Genomic DNA, 14,085 nt, shown 5'->3' on the forward strand with positions numbered 1-14,085 from the left:
ATCTTGGATATGTGGGTTCAAGGTTTTCCTTGATTTTGGAAAAATTTTGGCCGTTATTTCTTGAAATATTTTTCTGCTTCCCCTTCCCGTCTTTCTTCTCCTGACTGACACCTTGGTTCAGTGTCTAGTAATTTGTCCTTCAGCTCACATCTAATAGACGTATTAGCGGGTGGTGAGAGTCCGGAATTAGGAAGCCCACCAACGTGTGGGCCCAGCTGTGAAAAATTCAGAACTGAGGCAGAGGGACAAACGGAAAAGCTGCTTTTCTGCTCCAGGGGAGGGATGGGGGAGCCATATGCCAGGAAGCTTGACATAAGAACTCCCTCTATTGGGTCCTTTTGTTCATCTTCTTGGTGGCTTCTTGTCATCTTCGCACTGGCTGCTCTTTTCACATTCATTCTCCAGGCTGCTCTGCTCTGCAGAGAAAGCACTTTGCAAAAGCAAGCCGGACCCTCAAAGCATGTGGTCGTGTAGGTTGGGTCAAGCCAGTGCTCTTTGCTCCCTCAAGGTAACTTCTTCTAGCACTCAAGCAAAAGTATTTCCTGAAGTTGGATATAGGTTAATTTTAAACTTTTTAAAGAAGTCCCTGAACAATGGGCCCTGGTTTTCCCTCGCTCCCTGCCTCTCTCGGATGCATCGCAGCACATGAGTTCCAGAGAAGCTTCGTTCCTTCCTCTGTGCTGCTTCTTTGCCATGTGTTTCCACCACTGTGTGTATAAAACTGAATTTGTCTCCTTGAGCCACCATAACAAAGTACCACAAACTAGGTAGCTTAAAACAAGAGAAATGTATTCTTTCACAGTTCTGGAAGCTAGAAGTCCAAAGTCAAGGTGGTAGCAGGGCCGTGCTCTCCCTGAAGACTCTGGAGAATTCTTCCTTTGCCTTCTCTTAGCTTCTAGTGGTTGCTGGCAAACTTTAGAATCCCTTAGCCTGTCAATGCATTACTCTCCTCTCTGCCTCTGTCTTCATGTGGCCTTCTGCCCTGGTATCTGCATTTCTGTTTTCACTTGGCACCCTCCTCTCTGTGTCTGTATCCAAATTTCCTCCTTTGTATAAAGATAAGCAGTCATTGGATTAAGGCTTACACTAATTCAATATGACCGTCTCTTAACCTGATTACCACTGCAAAGACCGTTTTTCCAAATTCTTAAATTTTACACTCACAGGTATCAGAGGTTAGGACTTCCGCATAACATTTTAGGGGACACAATTCTATCCACAATAAGCAGTATTGCCCTTAATCGCTCATGTGTTAGCTTCCCTTAGGAGACGGTTAGCTTCTTGAGAGCAGTAACTTTATCTTTATAATCTTGGTGTCTAGCATATCACAGAATTACATTTAGGTCAATGTATGTAGATACTTTTCAGTAAATGTGTATAGAAGGAAAATGAACTGAATTAGAATAGTGCTTGCATTGCTAAAGATCAATTTGGGAAAAAATACAGGAGAAATAAGAAAATAGCAAATCAATATTTCAATTCTTGGCTCTGAATCCAAGTCTTTATAGAGTATATCACTTGGGATACAGATTTTGGTTGTAGGCAACGGAAAAATCCAGCTCATTCTGTCTTAAAATAAAAATGAAATTCATTGGCTCATGTATCTAAAAAGTCCAGAAGTAGGTCATTTTTCATGGGAGTCATTGGTTCAATGATACAACCAAGAGAAAATGTAAGATTTCTTCTTTCAGCCATGACAGAATACCTGGTACTGAACTAGCCATAAACAATCAGCAAATTGGACAAAATCTCTGAAACAACAGACATTCAGAAGTTGGAAACCAGTCAGGGCTGTAACACTTCTTAAAAATGAAACAAGGTGAAACTGATGATCACCATTTGTTTCTTCCCAGAGGTACTTTCCATGTTGGATCATAGTAAGAGGGCAGCAGGCAGATGACAGCGGTCTCTCCAAACTGAAAAGACAGGGACTGGAGTTTGAGAATGCCAAGGTGAATGGAACTTACAAGGCAAATATTGGGAGAAAGGGGGTTGTGCAGAGTCTGAGCTCCAAAAACCTGCAAATCTGTTCAAAGGCCTGTTGAGGTTTGGGCTGAATACTAAGCTACATGAATGCTGTGCAGAACTCCATGAGGCTTTGCAAAGCAGCTGTAGGCTGGAAATTTCCCAGAGCTCATGTGGGGCTGGGAGGTGTTTTATTTTCTAACTCGATACAATAGTGAAACTACATTGAAAAGCTGGACTGTTCAGCAGAGACCTTAGAAGGGTTGAAACTTTGTAACAGAGCTAAAGCAGCCTAGAGTAAAGCCCACTGCTGCCCCCCCCAAGCAAACCTAATAAACATCAAAAAGATTAAACTGATCCACAAATAATTTGTGTACCAGTCATAGCAAAATTCAGTACTCTTTAAAGAAAGTTTTTTTTTTTTTTAAATTCAGACACTCAACAACATAATATTCCAAACATCCAGCATCCAAAAACATTACTAGATGTGCGAAAAAGCAGAATATGTGACTCATATTCAGGAGGAGAAAAAATTCAGTTAAAAAAAGTAGAACTACAATGACAGTGATAATGAGAAAATTCTAAAATCAGCCAGAAAAAAAAGGCACATTATATACAAAGGAACAAATGTAAAGAAGAGAACGTCTTTTTGTCTGAAACTATGCAAGCCAGAAAAACAGTATTAATATAGCCATGCCAATTTTCTTTTGTTATGGTTTATATTTGTCTGTTTCTATCCATTAACATTCAACATTTTGGTATCTTTCTATTTAATATGTAACTCTTTTAAGAAATGCATAATTGACATTTATATTTTATCCTGCTTGGCAGGTTTTTTCATTTTTTTTTATTGAAGTGTAGTTGATTTACAATATTGTGTTAGTTTCAGGTGTACAGCATAGTGATTCGGTATTTTTGCAGAATATATTCCATTATAGGTTATTACAAGATGAGTATAATTCCCTGTGCTAGAGAGTAAATCTTTATTGCTTATCTATTTTATGTATAACAATTTGTGTCTATTAATCCCATACTCCTAATTTGTCCCTCCTCCATCCCTCTCCCCTTTGGTAACCACAAGTTTGTTTTTAGGTCTGTAAATCTGTTTCTGTTTTGTATATCATTCATTTGTATTATTTTTTACAATCTACTTGTAAGTGAGATCATATAGTATTTGCCTTCCTCTGATTTATTTCACTAAGGCTTTGTCTTTTAACTGGAGTGTCTAGACCACTTAAATTTAATTTAAATTCTGATATAGTTGGATTTAAGTCTGTCATCTTGCTCTTTGCTGTTCATTTGTCCCATATGTTCTTTTTCCTCCCCTCCCCTTTTTCTTCCTTCTTTTTAATTAAGTATTTTTTTTAGTATTCCCCTGTATCTTCTCTACTGGTTTTTCATTACAGCTGTATCTGTTTGAATTGCTTGTTGTTTGGTTTATTTGTTTGTTTTTGAAGGTACTGAGGGTTGTTCTGGAGTTTGCAGTATTCATCTTTATCATCACATTCTATCATCAAATAATATTGTATCATTGCATATACAATATAATAACCTTACAACAGTATACACTTAGGACTTACTCTAATAATTTCTGTATATAGCATATAACAGTGTTAATTATATTTATCATGTTGCACATTACATCCTTGATACTTACTTATCTTATAACTGGAAGTTTGTACATTTTGACCACCTTCATCCAATTCCCCCTCTTGCCACCCCTGGTCTCTGGTAACCACAAATCTGATCTCTTTTTCAATGAGCTTGTTTGTCTGTTTATTTTTGAAGTATAATGAACTCCAACACTGTGTCAGTTCCTGTTACACAACATAGTGATTGGATATTTCTCTGTGTTTCAAAATAATCACCGTGATATGTCTAGTTACCATCCCTCACTATACAAAGATCTTACATAATTATTGCCTATATTGCCCACTCTGTACATTTTCTACCAGTAACTGGAAGTTTGAACCTCTGTGTACCCCTCGCCTATTTATCTCATTCTCCCACCACCTCCTCCCTCTCTGGCAACCACCTGTTTGTTCTCTGTATTGCAACTTCATTTCTGCTTTGTTACCTTTGTTCATGTGTTTTGGTTCTTAGATTCTATGTATACGTGAAATCATACAGTATTTGTCTTTCTTGGGCACGTTTAGATTTAATAAGCTGTTTCACTGATTATTTTTCCCTTGCATTCCACATCTTCCTCTTGAATATATAGCTTTGTAATGTGGTAACCTTGGCTAGTAGGCTGACCTACATTTCCCAGAATTCCCTTTCTTGTATGTTTCTGGTCTGGGTGTGCACATGTTGTTACTGATCTGCTGATGCGGTTGCAGCTAGGCCTGCAATTAGCCTGCCTACCCCTGGACCCACTTCTCTGACCCTCAGCCAGGTTTGCAGGTTTAGCTCTATAACACAGTGGCACTAATAACACCAAGGTCAAGAGTGACAAGAATGGGCACAGGTTTCAGTCTCTCCTTATGAAGTTCCAGTTTGCATTTGTGGGTTCTGTTCTGCTCATGATCTTTCCACACTCACTGCCCGCCCTGTGGACTTAAATCTCCAGCCTCAAATGTGGAGACAAAGCTTCATAGAGATTGCTTAACTAGCTTCCACATTTGGACAAGTGGGTAAGCCAATTCCCTGCAACAAATCTCTTTGTCCACAGGGATGTAGATACCTCCACTACTGGTCCTGCTTCTCTGCTTCCCTGACTGATACACTGGAATATATCCATCCGTCCATCAGCAGTTCTTTCATTTCCAGCTCTGGTTTTAAAATTTTGGACCTGTCTGCTTTCCATACTTTAGAAGAACCTCATAGTTTTGTTCCTCAATTGCTGTCCTTAATTTCTAGAGCAGTTTCAGATTTACCAGATGATTATATTTATTTTATCTTGTTTCCAGGGTTTGGGAGTCATAGAATAAGGCTTCAATGTGAGTGCAATCTGTTATCATGACCAGATCCTCTAGTTAGTGATTTGTTTCTAAATAATCTGGAATCATCCTTTAAATGGTTTAGAAAAATATCATCATTATAGCTAAGCCTTTGTGAAAAGCTTAAATATAGAAATTTTGAAGGAAAGGGGTGGGGGGCATAACTTTCTGCATCTGAAAATTACCGATCGGTAGATTGATATAATACCAGAAGTAAAGAACTTTCACACATTCTCAAAAAGAGACACGAATTTCTCCCTATTTAGGGGCAAAGAGGAAAATATTCTGCTTAAATGGCAAATAACTTCCTTCCAAAGAATTTCTTCATCTGTTTTATCTTAATTTTTTCATGTCACACTAACCTAAGGTTGATTTTATAGTTTAAAACCCTCAAAAAAGTTATCACCTATCAAATTCTGAACTTTCAAATAACAAAATATCTTGAACTTTATTGGCAAAGGATTGCCACATAGCAGAGTTCTTAGGGGAGAATAAATTAGCATATCAATTGTTATGTAAATGATGCTTCTGCTGTGCTAGAAAAATGAATTCTAGCACAACTCAATTCTTGAATTAAGTTGATAATCTTTTTGCTCTGCTAATTGTCACTCAATTTTTGAATTAATTTTTATACTCTTTTTACACTAGGGCTAACAATCCAAGGATAAAGTATATGAGGCACTTTCTAAACTATAAATCACCAGCAAGAGGTAAGTAAAATTACTGTAACTTTTGGTTTAACTAAGCCTTACTCTAGCAGCCATTGTTTGTGGATGTATCTGGTAATATTACATCCTTCTTGTCCATTCCATGAAGTTTTAGCAGCTGAAGACAAAATAAAGTGTGCTGATGGCATTTGTGTATTAAAATCTCCCTACAATTTTATTTTCTGGTGTATAGCATAGTGATTCAGTTATACATATATATATATTTTTTTTTTTACATTCTTTTTCATTATAGGTTATTACAAGCTATTGAATATATTTTCCTGTGCTGTACAGTAGGATCTTGTAGTTTATCTATTTTATATATAGTAGTTAGTATCTGCAAATCTGAAACTCCTAATTTATCCCTCCCCCTCCCTTTGCTCTTTGGTAGCAATAAGTTGTTTTCTGTCTGTGAGTCTGTTTCTGCTGTTTCTGTTTTGTAAATAAGCTCACTTATGTCATTTTTTTGTTTAGATTCCACGTATAAGTGATATATGGTATTTGTCTTTCTCTGTCTGACTTACTTCACTTAGTATAATAATCTCTAGGTCCATCTGTGTTGCTACAAATGGCAATATTTCATTCTTTTTTTATGGCTGAGTATTATTCCAGTGTGAGTGAGTGTGTGTGTGTGTGTTTCACAACTTCTGTATCCAATCATCTGTCAGTGGACATTTAGGTTGCTTCTATATCTTGGCTATTGTAAATAGTGCTGCTATAAATACTGAGGTGCATGTATCTTTTCAAATTAGAGTTTCTCTGGATATATGCCTAGGACTGGATCATATAGTAGCTTTGTTTTTACTTTTTTAAGGAACCTCCATACTATTTTCTGTGGTGGCTGCACTAATTTACATTCTCAGCAAAAGTGCAGGAGGATTCCCTTTTCTTCACACCCTTTCCAGCATTTACTGTTTGTAGACTTTTTAATGATGGCCATTCTGACCCGTGTGGGGTGCTACCTCATTGTAGTTTTGATTTGCATTTTCCACTTCTTTTTAAAGCTCAAAAATTTAAAAATTAAAACGAGTTACCAATTCTTATTTGTTAATTGTGAATTTCAAATTTGTGTTTTCCTCGCAGTTTTATTTCCTAGAACTTTATGTAAATTTTTGCTATTTATCATAGTGTTAATAAAACTTTTTTTGCATCCCACAAGTTGTCCAGAACTCTAATATATGGTCTCAGTGACTCCATTCAATATGAATTAAGGCCAACGAAGAGTGATTATCCTACAAGACTGTTCTCATCATTTTTCTTTGAGGCTATAATTAGAATCAGTGTCATAGAAGCAATTAATTCTCTTTCTTCTATAAATCAGTGTAGTATATACTGACTGGCAACATCAGCTTGTAGCCCTGTGACTCTTCTCTATTCATCTAGAAGGCTGGTTGGAGGCTGTCTGTTATGTTACTTTATTTTGAAAGTCTAATTCCGTAGGTGTGTATGACAACAGTCCTACACTAAACAAGCATACTGCTGGTTACACTTTCAGCTAAAAACACATACACATGAGCACAGACAGACTGGAAAATTGATCTTGAATTATTTTTCACTTAGATTATAAAGCAGCTCTTAGGTAGTTTAAATCCGAGACAGAAATACAAAGTATAATTTGAATTTGATCCTGGGATTTCCATGTGGAAATCTTATTCCCTTTAGCTTATATCCAGAAAATTAAGTAAGAGTGTAGTGCTCTTGCTACTTAGGAACAAAATTTACTGCTATACAATGTATGATTATCTTTCTAGTGTGAGCAAAGTTTAGTCCATGCCCTTGTACATTTCTCTTTGGATAGTTCCATCAGTATTTTGGCCAATTCACATACCTTTTTTAAACTTGCTTTTCTATTCATGAGAAATTCGATGTAAAAAACAATCCATTCATTCTTCCATTCACCCATTTTTAAAAATTTTTTTCTCATTTTTAAATTTATTTAAACAACAATAGACTTCTTAAAGCAAAAAAATAGTAACAATGTATTGTGGTGTTTATAACATGTGCAGAAGTAAGGTGTATGACAGCAACAGCACAGAGAACAGAATGCAAAAAGTGGAAACATTCTATGGTGAGGTTCGTATATAACATGGAATGTGGTACAATATTCATTAAAGGTAGACTAAATTAAGGTAAAAATACATACTGTAAATGCTTAAGCAAGCACTAAAAAAATAAAGCAAATTCATGAATGCAGGATGTCTTCGTTTATCTGTGTCTTGTTAATTTCTTTCAGCAATTGTAGTTTTTAATATACAAGTCTTTCACCTTTTTTTGTTAAGTTTATTCCTAAGTATTTTATTCTTTTTGATGCTAATGTAAGTGAGATTTGTTCTCAATTTCCTTTTCTTTTTTTATACATTTTTATTGATTTATAATCATTTTACAATGTTGTGTCATAAATTTCCTTTTCAAATAGTCCATTGTTAGTGTATAGAAATGCAGCTGACTTTTATAAGTTGATTTTGTATCCTGAAACTTTGCTGAATTTGTTTAGTTCTACCGTTTTGGTGGAATCTTTAGAGTTTGCTTGTAAAAGATCATGCCAACTGCAAACAGGGACACTTTACTTCCCTTTTTCAGATCTGGATGCCTCTTCTTTCTTTTTCTTACTAATTGCTCTGGTTAGTACTTCCTGTACCAAATGGAACAGAAGTGGTGAGAGTGAGCATCCTTTGCTTGTTCCTGATTTAAAGAAAAATCCTTCAGCTTTTCACCAGTTAACATGATGTTAGCTATGGGTTTGTCATATACGACTTTTATTATGTTGAGGTAAGGTGGGAAGCCCCATAAAAAGACCAGTAGGACCCCCAGGCAGGGCCAATACTCTCCTGCCAGCACCACCTGGTTCCCTGGCCCAGAGGCTCTATCTCATTTTTTGCCTCTGAAATGGCTTACTTACCCCTAAAATTCTATTTGTTCCCTGAGCTCACTTTTTTTTTTTTAACATTTTTTATTGATTTATAATCATTTTACAATGTTGTGTCAAATTCCAGTGTAGAGCACAATTTTTCAGTTATACATGAACATATATATATTCATTGTTACATTTTTTTCTCTGTGAGCTACCATAAGATCTTGTATATATTTCCCTGTGCTATATACAGTATAATCTTGTATATCTATTCTACAATTTTGAAATCCCGTCTAAGCACATACATTTTTTTTCTGCTGGCTCAGGTATAATTTTTTCTTTCTAAGGTACACCTGTGAATGTGAGATTGCTTTAATTTCTCTTATCAGTAGCTTTAAAGATATCTAACCTGATGAACACTTAAACAAAGATAGCAAGTTGAAAGATGAATAGCTATTTTGATAAGTATGTAGGTATATGAGATAATAAGAAATACTTGTTTGCATTTATTTTGATACTATGTATATTTTGTTTCATGTGACTATGTATTTAATTAAGGAGATAGTTTAGGGTAATGAAAAAAGCATTGGTTTTGAAGTCATACAAATCTAACAGCCATCTTCAGCTCTGCCAATTAGTTGTATGGCCTTGAGGAATTATCTAAAATAATCACACCTTAGATCCCTCAGCAAGAAGGAGAATAAAAAACTTATGGGAGCTGTTTCTATATTCAAAGGAGTAAATAAGACAGTCTGCAGAACCTACCATAAGTTCTAGCATGTAAGTAGTAGCATTAATAATGATTATATCTTATTATATATAAGATATATATTATTATATAAGATATTATTATTATATAAGATCTTATCTTTACTATATACACACATATGTACACAAACTACACACACACACTTAAAATAATGTTTTGAGAACAAGGGTATTAAAATCAATGAAAACATAAACCTGAGAATATCTGCTTATTAGCTGATTCCAAAAGAACATGCAATATTTATAAATTTAGACCTCAAAAAAATTCTAAAATCCGGTCTATAGCTTTTGTTTAAAATTAAAATGGAAGCACCTTACCTCTAAACTTGTATCTGCTGAAGATGTGCACAAGAGATGGGTAGGATTTGAACAAGCTGAGTGGAAGTTGGTGAACACTTGGCTGAAAGGAGAGAACAGTGAAAAGGCTGGAAGCAGGGGTACCGTGGACTGTTTAAGTGGTGAGATGTAGCAACAGCCCAAAGAGTGGGTCTTAATAGGTGATAAATAAATGTTCACAGAAGACAGAACCCAGCTGGCCCAGTGCTCTAAGTGGCAGGCAGAAATGGTTATTCAACCCTTACTGGATGCCTGCTGCAGCAAAATCACAGCAAAAGCCCTGCCTTTGTGGGACTCAATGTAAACTGGTGTATTAATTTTTGATTGCTGTAACAAATAACCACAAATTTAGTGGCTTAAAACAACAGACATTTATTATCTAACAGTGTCCACGGGCTAGGAGGTCAGGCACAATTTCTCTCTATCCTCTGCTCTCTGTGAGGGGTCTCAAAAGGCTGCATTTCAGGTGTCAGCTAGATTGTGTTCTCATTGGAGGCTTAACTATGGAAAAATCCACTTCCAAACTCACTTAGGTCATTGACAGAATTCACTTCCTTGCTGCTGTATGACTTAGGGCCCCACTTTCTGCTGGCTTTGGACTAGGGGCTTCCCCCAGGTCCTAGAGGCCGCCTGCAGGTCCCTGGCACTTGGGCTTCCTCCACATGGCCGCCTACTTCATCCAACCACAAGAACAAACACTTGCTTCTGTGAGGCTCAGTCCCTCTTTTAAGGGCTCTCACCTGATGTAGCCAGGCTCATCCAGGATACTTTCATGGAGTGAAAATCAGCTGACCCTGCCTTAGTGCTCTGACCATGTTTCTATTACTTTCCTTCTTGCTTGCTCAGTTCTGGGCATGTGCAGTGTTCTAGGAGCATGTTCAGTGTACCCTGCCTCGGGAGCTTTGTTCTTGATTTTCCCTTTGCCTGTTCTTTCCCATGAATCCACCTGAATTTTGCCCTCACATCAGGTCTTAACTAATATGCTGCCAACCTTCCCTGGGTCCCATTTTTTTTTTTAATTGAAATATAGTCGGTTTACAATGTTGTCTCAATTTCTGATGTACAGCATCCCTGGGTACCATTTTTATTGTTGTTGTTTTCTAATTTTGCCTTCTCCACCCCTGATTTATTATTCACCTTAGTACATCCCAGTAGCTAATGAACACATACGAATATAAATATATATGTGTATAAGGATTTGTCTGAGTTATTTTCTGCACCCTCTCCAGCTGTGGCAGATAGAAACTAGAGTGGCCCAGTGATCGTTGTCCCTGCTGTTTATGACCTGTCAGTCCACAGAATCCCCTTCCTTAGAGTGTGGGCGAGACCTGTGACTTGCTTCTAGCCAGCAGAATATGGTAAAGATGCTTCAACATTTATTTATTTATTCAGTAAATTTTGAATATGCACTGGCGTCACCTGCTCTGTAATTGTTCCTCACCAACGTGGAGGAGAGCAAGTTGCTGGAATTTAAACTTACATAGACTGCTGAATTAAATATTGACTTCTAATAACCTGCATATTCAGATGTCCTTTGTTATCTAAATAATTGGTAAAAGTGCTTGTCTCAGAAAGTAAAGTTCTTACCAGCTTCATATTTTCATGGATTCTTCCTTTGTTCTTTCTTTTTTTCAAGTAAAATTCAGCCTTTTTTAATTTATTTTTTATTTTTTTTAACATTTTTTATTGATTTATAATCATTTTACTTTCTTTTTTTTGGTGTTTAAGTTCTCTATCTCTACACAACAAACCAACCCAAAACTTAATGGCTTGAAACAATGAAATTTTATTTCTCACTATTCTGTGTTCCCTCCACTATTGGTCTCACCTGGCCTCACTCATCAGGCTTTTTTAAGTGTGGGGATCAGCTGGGCTTGAATATGCACGAGGGTCACTTGAGGGCTGTTGGCAGGAATACCCTTAATTTCCCTCCACGTGACTTCTCACGTGCCAGTGGAGCAGACTTGGTCTTTATCTGGCAATTTCAGGATCATGACAATTGAATCTGCCACATTTCTTGAAGCTTTGGCTCTGGAACTCAAAAAGCATCATTTTTGTCACATTCCATTGGAATGTGTTTTGTCACATTCCATTTGTCACATTCCATCATAATTAATACACATTCCAAGAACATCACTAGGCCAGCCACTGTTCAGGGAGTGGAAAAATGGACTCCATCTCTTGATTAGAAGAGCAGTCAATTAAAAAAGGATATGCCCAAATTTATGGCCATTATCCAAGCCACCACACTTGGGTTTTATATCACTTAGGTTTATGTCACAGTGATAATCAGCATATCACAAAATGTAGACATAGTTGTCTAAAGCCATCTTAGACGGTTCATTTCAGCTGTACACCTGGCCATGTTATGAATGTGAAGACTAAATTGCACCCAAGTTTTTTTTTTATGAAATATATGTTAATCTGCCACAAATATAATTATGGATTTAAGGGGGAAAATAGCGTGCACACACACACACATACACACATATACGCACTGATTTGTGAATATTCATAATATCCAGCAATTTTAACTAACCTATTTCAATATTTTTCAAGTCTCAAATATTACTATCAACTGTACAAAGTTTGCATTTGTGAGTAATAGCTATGTATGTTTTAAACAATACTTTCTTCATATCAACTTACAATTTTCCATTATATAATATTTATTATCTATTAAATTATATAAAATGGTTTTTAAAAGATAATAAAATGAAATCCGCATACCTTAAGACTAAATATTACAATACCAGTGAAGTATTATTAACACTATGATCTGCTGTCCATGTGACCCTCCTCTACTTCATACTCTGACAGATACTACCATGAAATTGTAATTTGTGTTTATCATAGCCATGCTTTTTCTGAACACATTCTATTTTTTCATATATTCTTAAGTTTATCATTAAGCAATATTTGATTTATCAAAAAAATCTTCAGTATAATAAAATGGTATCATACTACATGTATATAGTTTCCTACAATTTCCTTTAATTTACTAAGTGTATTGTTTCTAAAGTGTATCCTTTTTCTTACATGTAGTTGTTGTTTATGTACCTTGTATGACCATGTCCAAGATCTATTCTCTAGTGTGTGTTTCTAGCTTTGACTTTATGATGCTGCCACGAGAATTCATGCACATATCTTCTAGTGCGCATGACATATATGTAATTTCTGTGGGATCATACAGCTAGATGCGGAATTGCTGGGTTGTAGGAAATGTGGCCTGATTACATTCTTAAGAGAACGCTAATTTGTCTTCCAAAGGAGTTGTAAAATTTATCACTGTAAGAGTATAAATCATAATTGTTAGATTTCTTAACTTTTGCTCATCTGGGGGTCTAAATGATATCTCATTGTATTCCTAATTACCATTTTCTTGTTTATGAGTGAAGCAGATCACTTTTTCATCTTAATTGGCCATTTATGTTTCTTTTCTAGCAATACGCTTTTGCATGTCACTTATGCATTTTTTTCTATTTGGTTGTTATTTAGTTCTGCTTTTTAGAAATTCTATGTATGATAACAGTCATTTGTCAGTTATATTTGTCAAAAATATCTTTCCTCAACTTGTAGCTTATCTCATTGCCCCTTGATTGAACTCAAATGCATTTTATTTCCATAAAGCAATGCCATATAAATAGTATTCTATTTCTATACATGAAGATGGTACTACTAAACCATCCATCATTACTAATTCAGAAAAACATATACTTTTCCTATATATGTACTGCTAGGTGTATCCAGTTACGGTTCTTCCTATAACCACCAATACATCTATATGAATCTTAGACAGTGTTATGAATCTAGTCTATAATTATGTAAAAATATAAAGCTAACATACGAAGATTAATTCCACAGGCATGGCTTCTTTAGCAAAGTTTATTAATTATTTGAATTTTAAATGTACAGATCAGAATTTCCCCTATCCTTTTGCAGGGAAGAGTATTCAAACAAAATTAATCCAAAATCTTTACATAATATCAAAAGTACTAAAATGTATTGGAATTCACTTATGTGCAGAGAATATATGAGGCTTCTATTAAATAAACCAAATATTAGCTATTTCTTTCTGTTAATGAGCTATTTACCAATAGATTCATGAATATAAGCCACTTCACGAGGCAGATCACATCCCAGAACGTAATCCCTTCTTACTCTATTAATTAAGAAATTTGAAAATAACTTGCAGGTGACACATAAGAGAATATATTTTATAGGATGTAGGAGATTTTTATTTTTAGCCTCATATGCAGCATTCGTGGAATGGCATAAAATACACAACCATTGAGGTTATTAGAAAATTCCCTTTAGATTTTTTTGCATATTCATACCATAAAGTTTTTCATTCTTCTGTCTTTACCTCTAATTCAGTTTATCACCGGCACTTTCTTTTAAAATATTTTTATTGTTCATGTAGCACAGGGAATTATATTCAATATCTTGCAGTAACCTACAATGAAAAAGAATAGGAAAACAAATATATGTATGCATATATATGACTGAGACATGATGC

The sequence above is a fragment of the Camelus bactrianus genome, chromosome 35 (genome assembly GCF_048773025.1).
Source record: "Camelus bactrianus isolate YW-2024 breed Bactrian camel chromosome 35, ASM4877302v1, whole genome shotgun sequence".
In the NCBI taxonomy this organism is placed as follows: Eukaryota; Metazoa; Chordata; class Mammalia; order Artiodactyla; family Camelidae; genus Camelus; species Camelus bactrianus.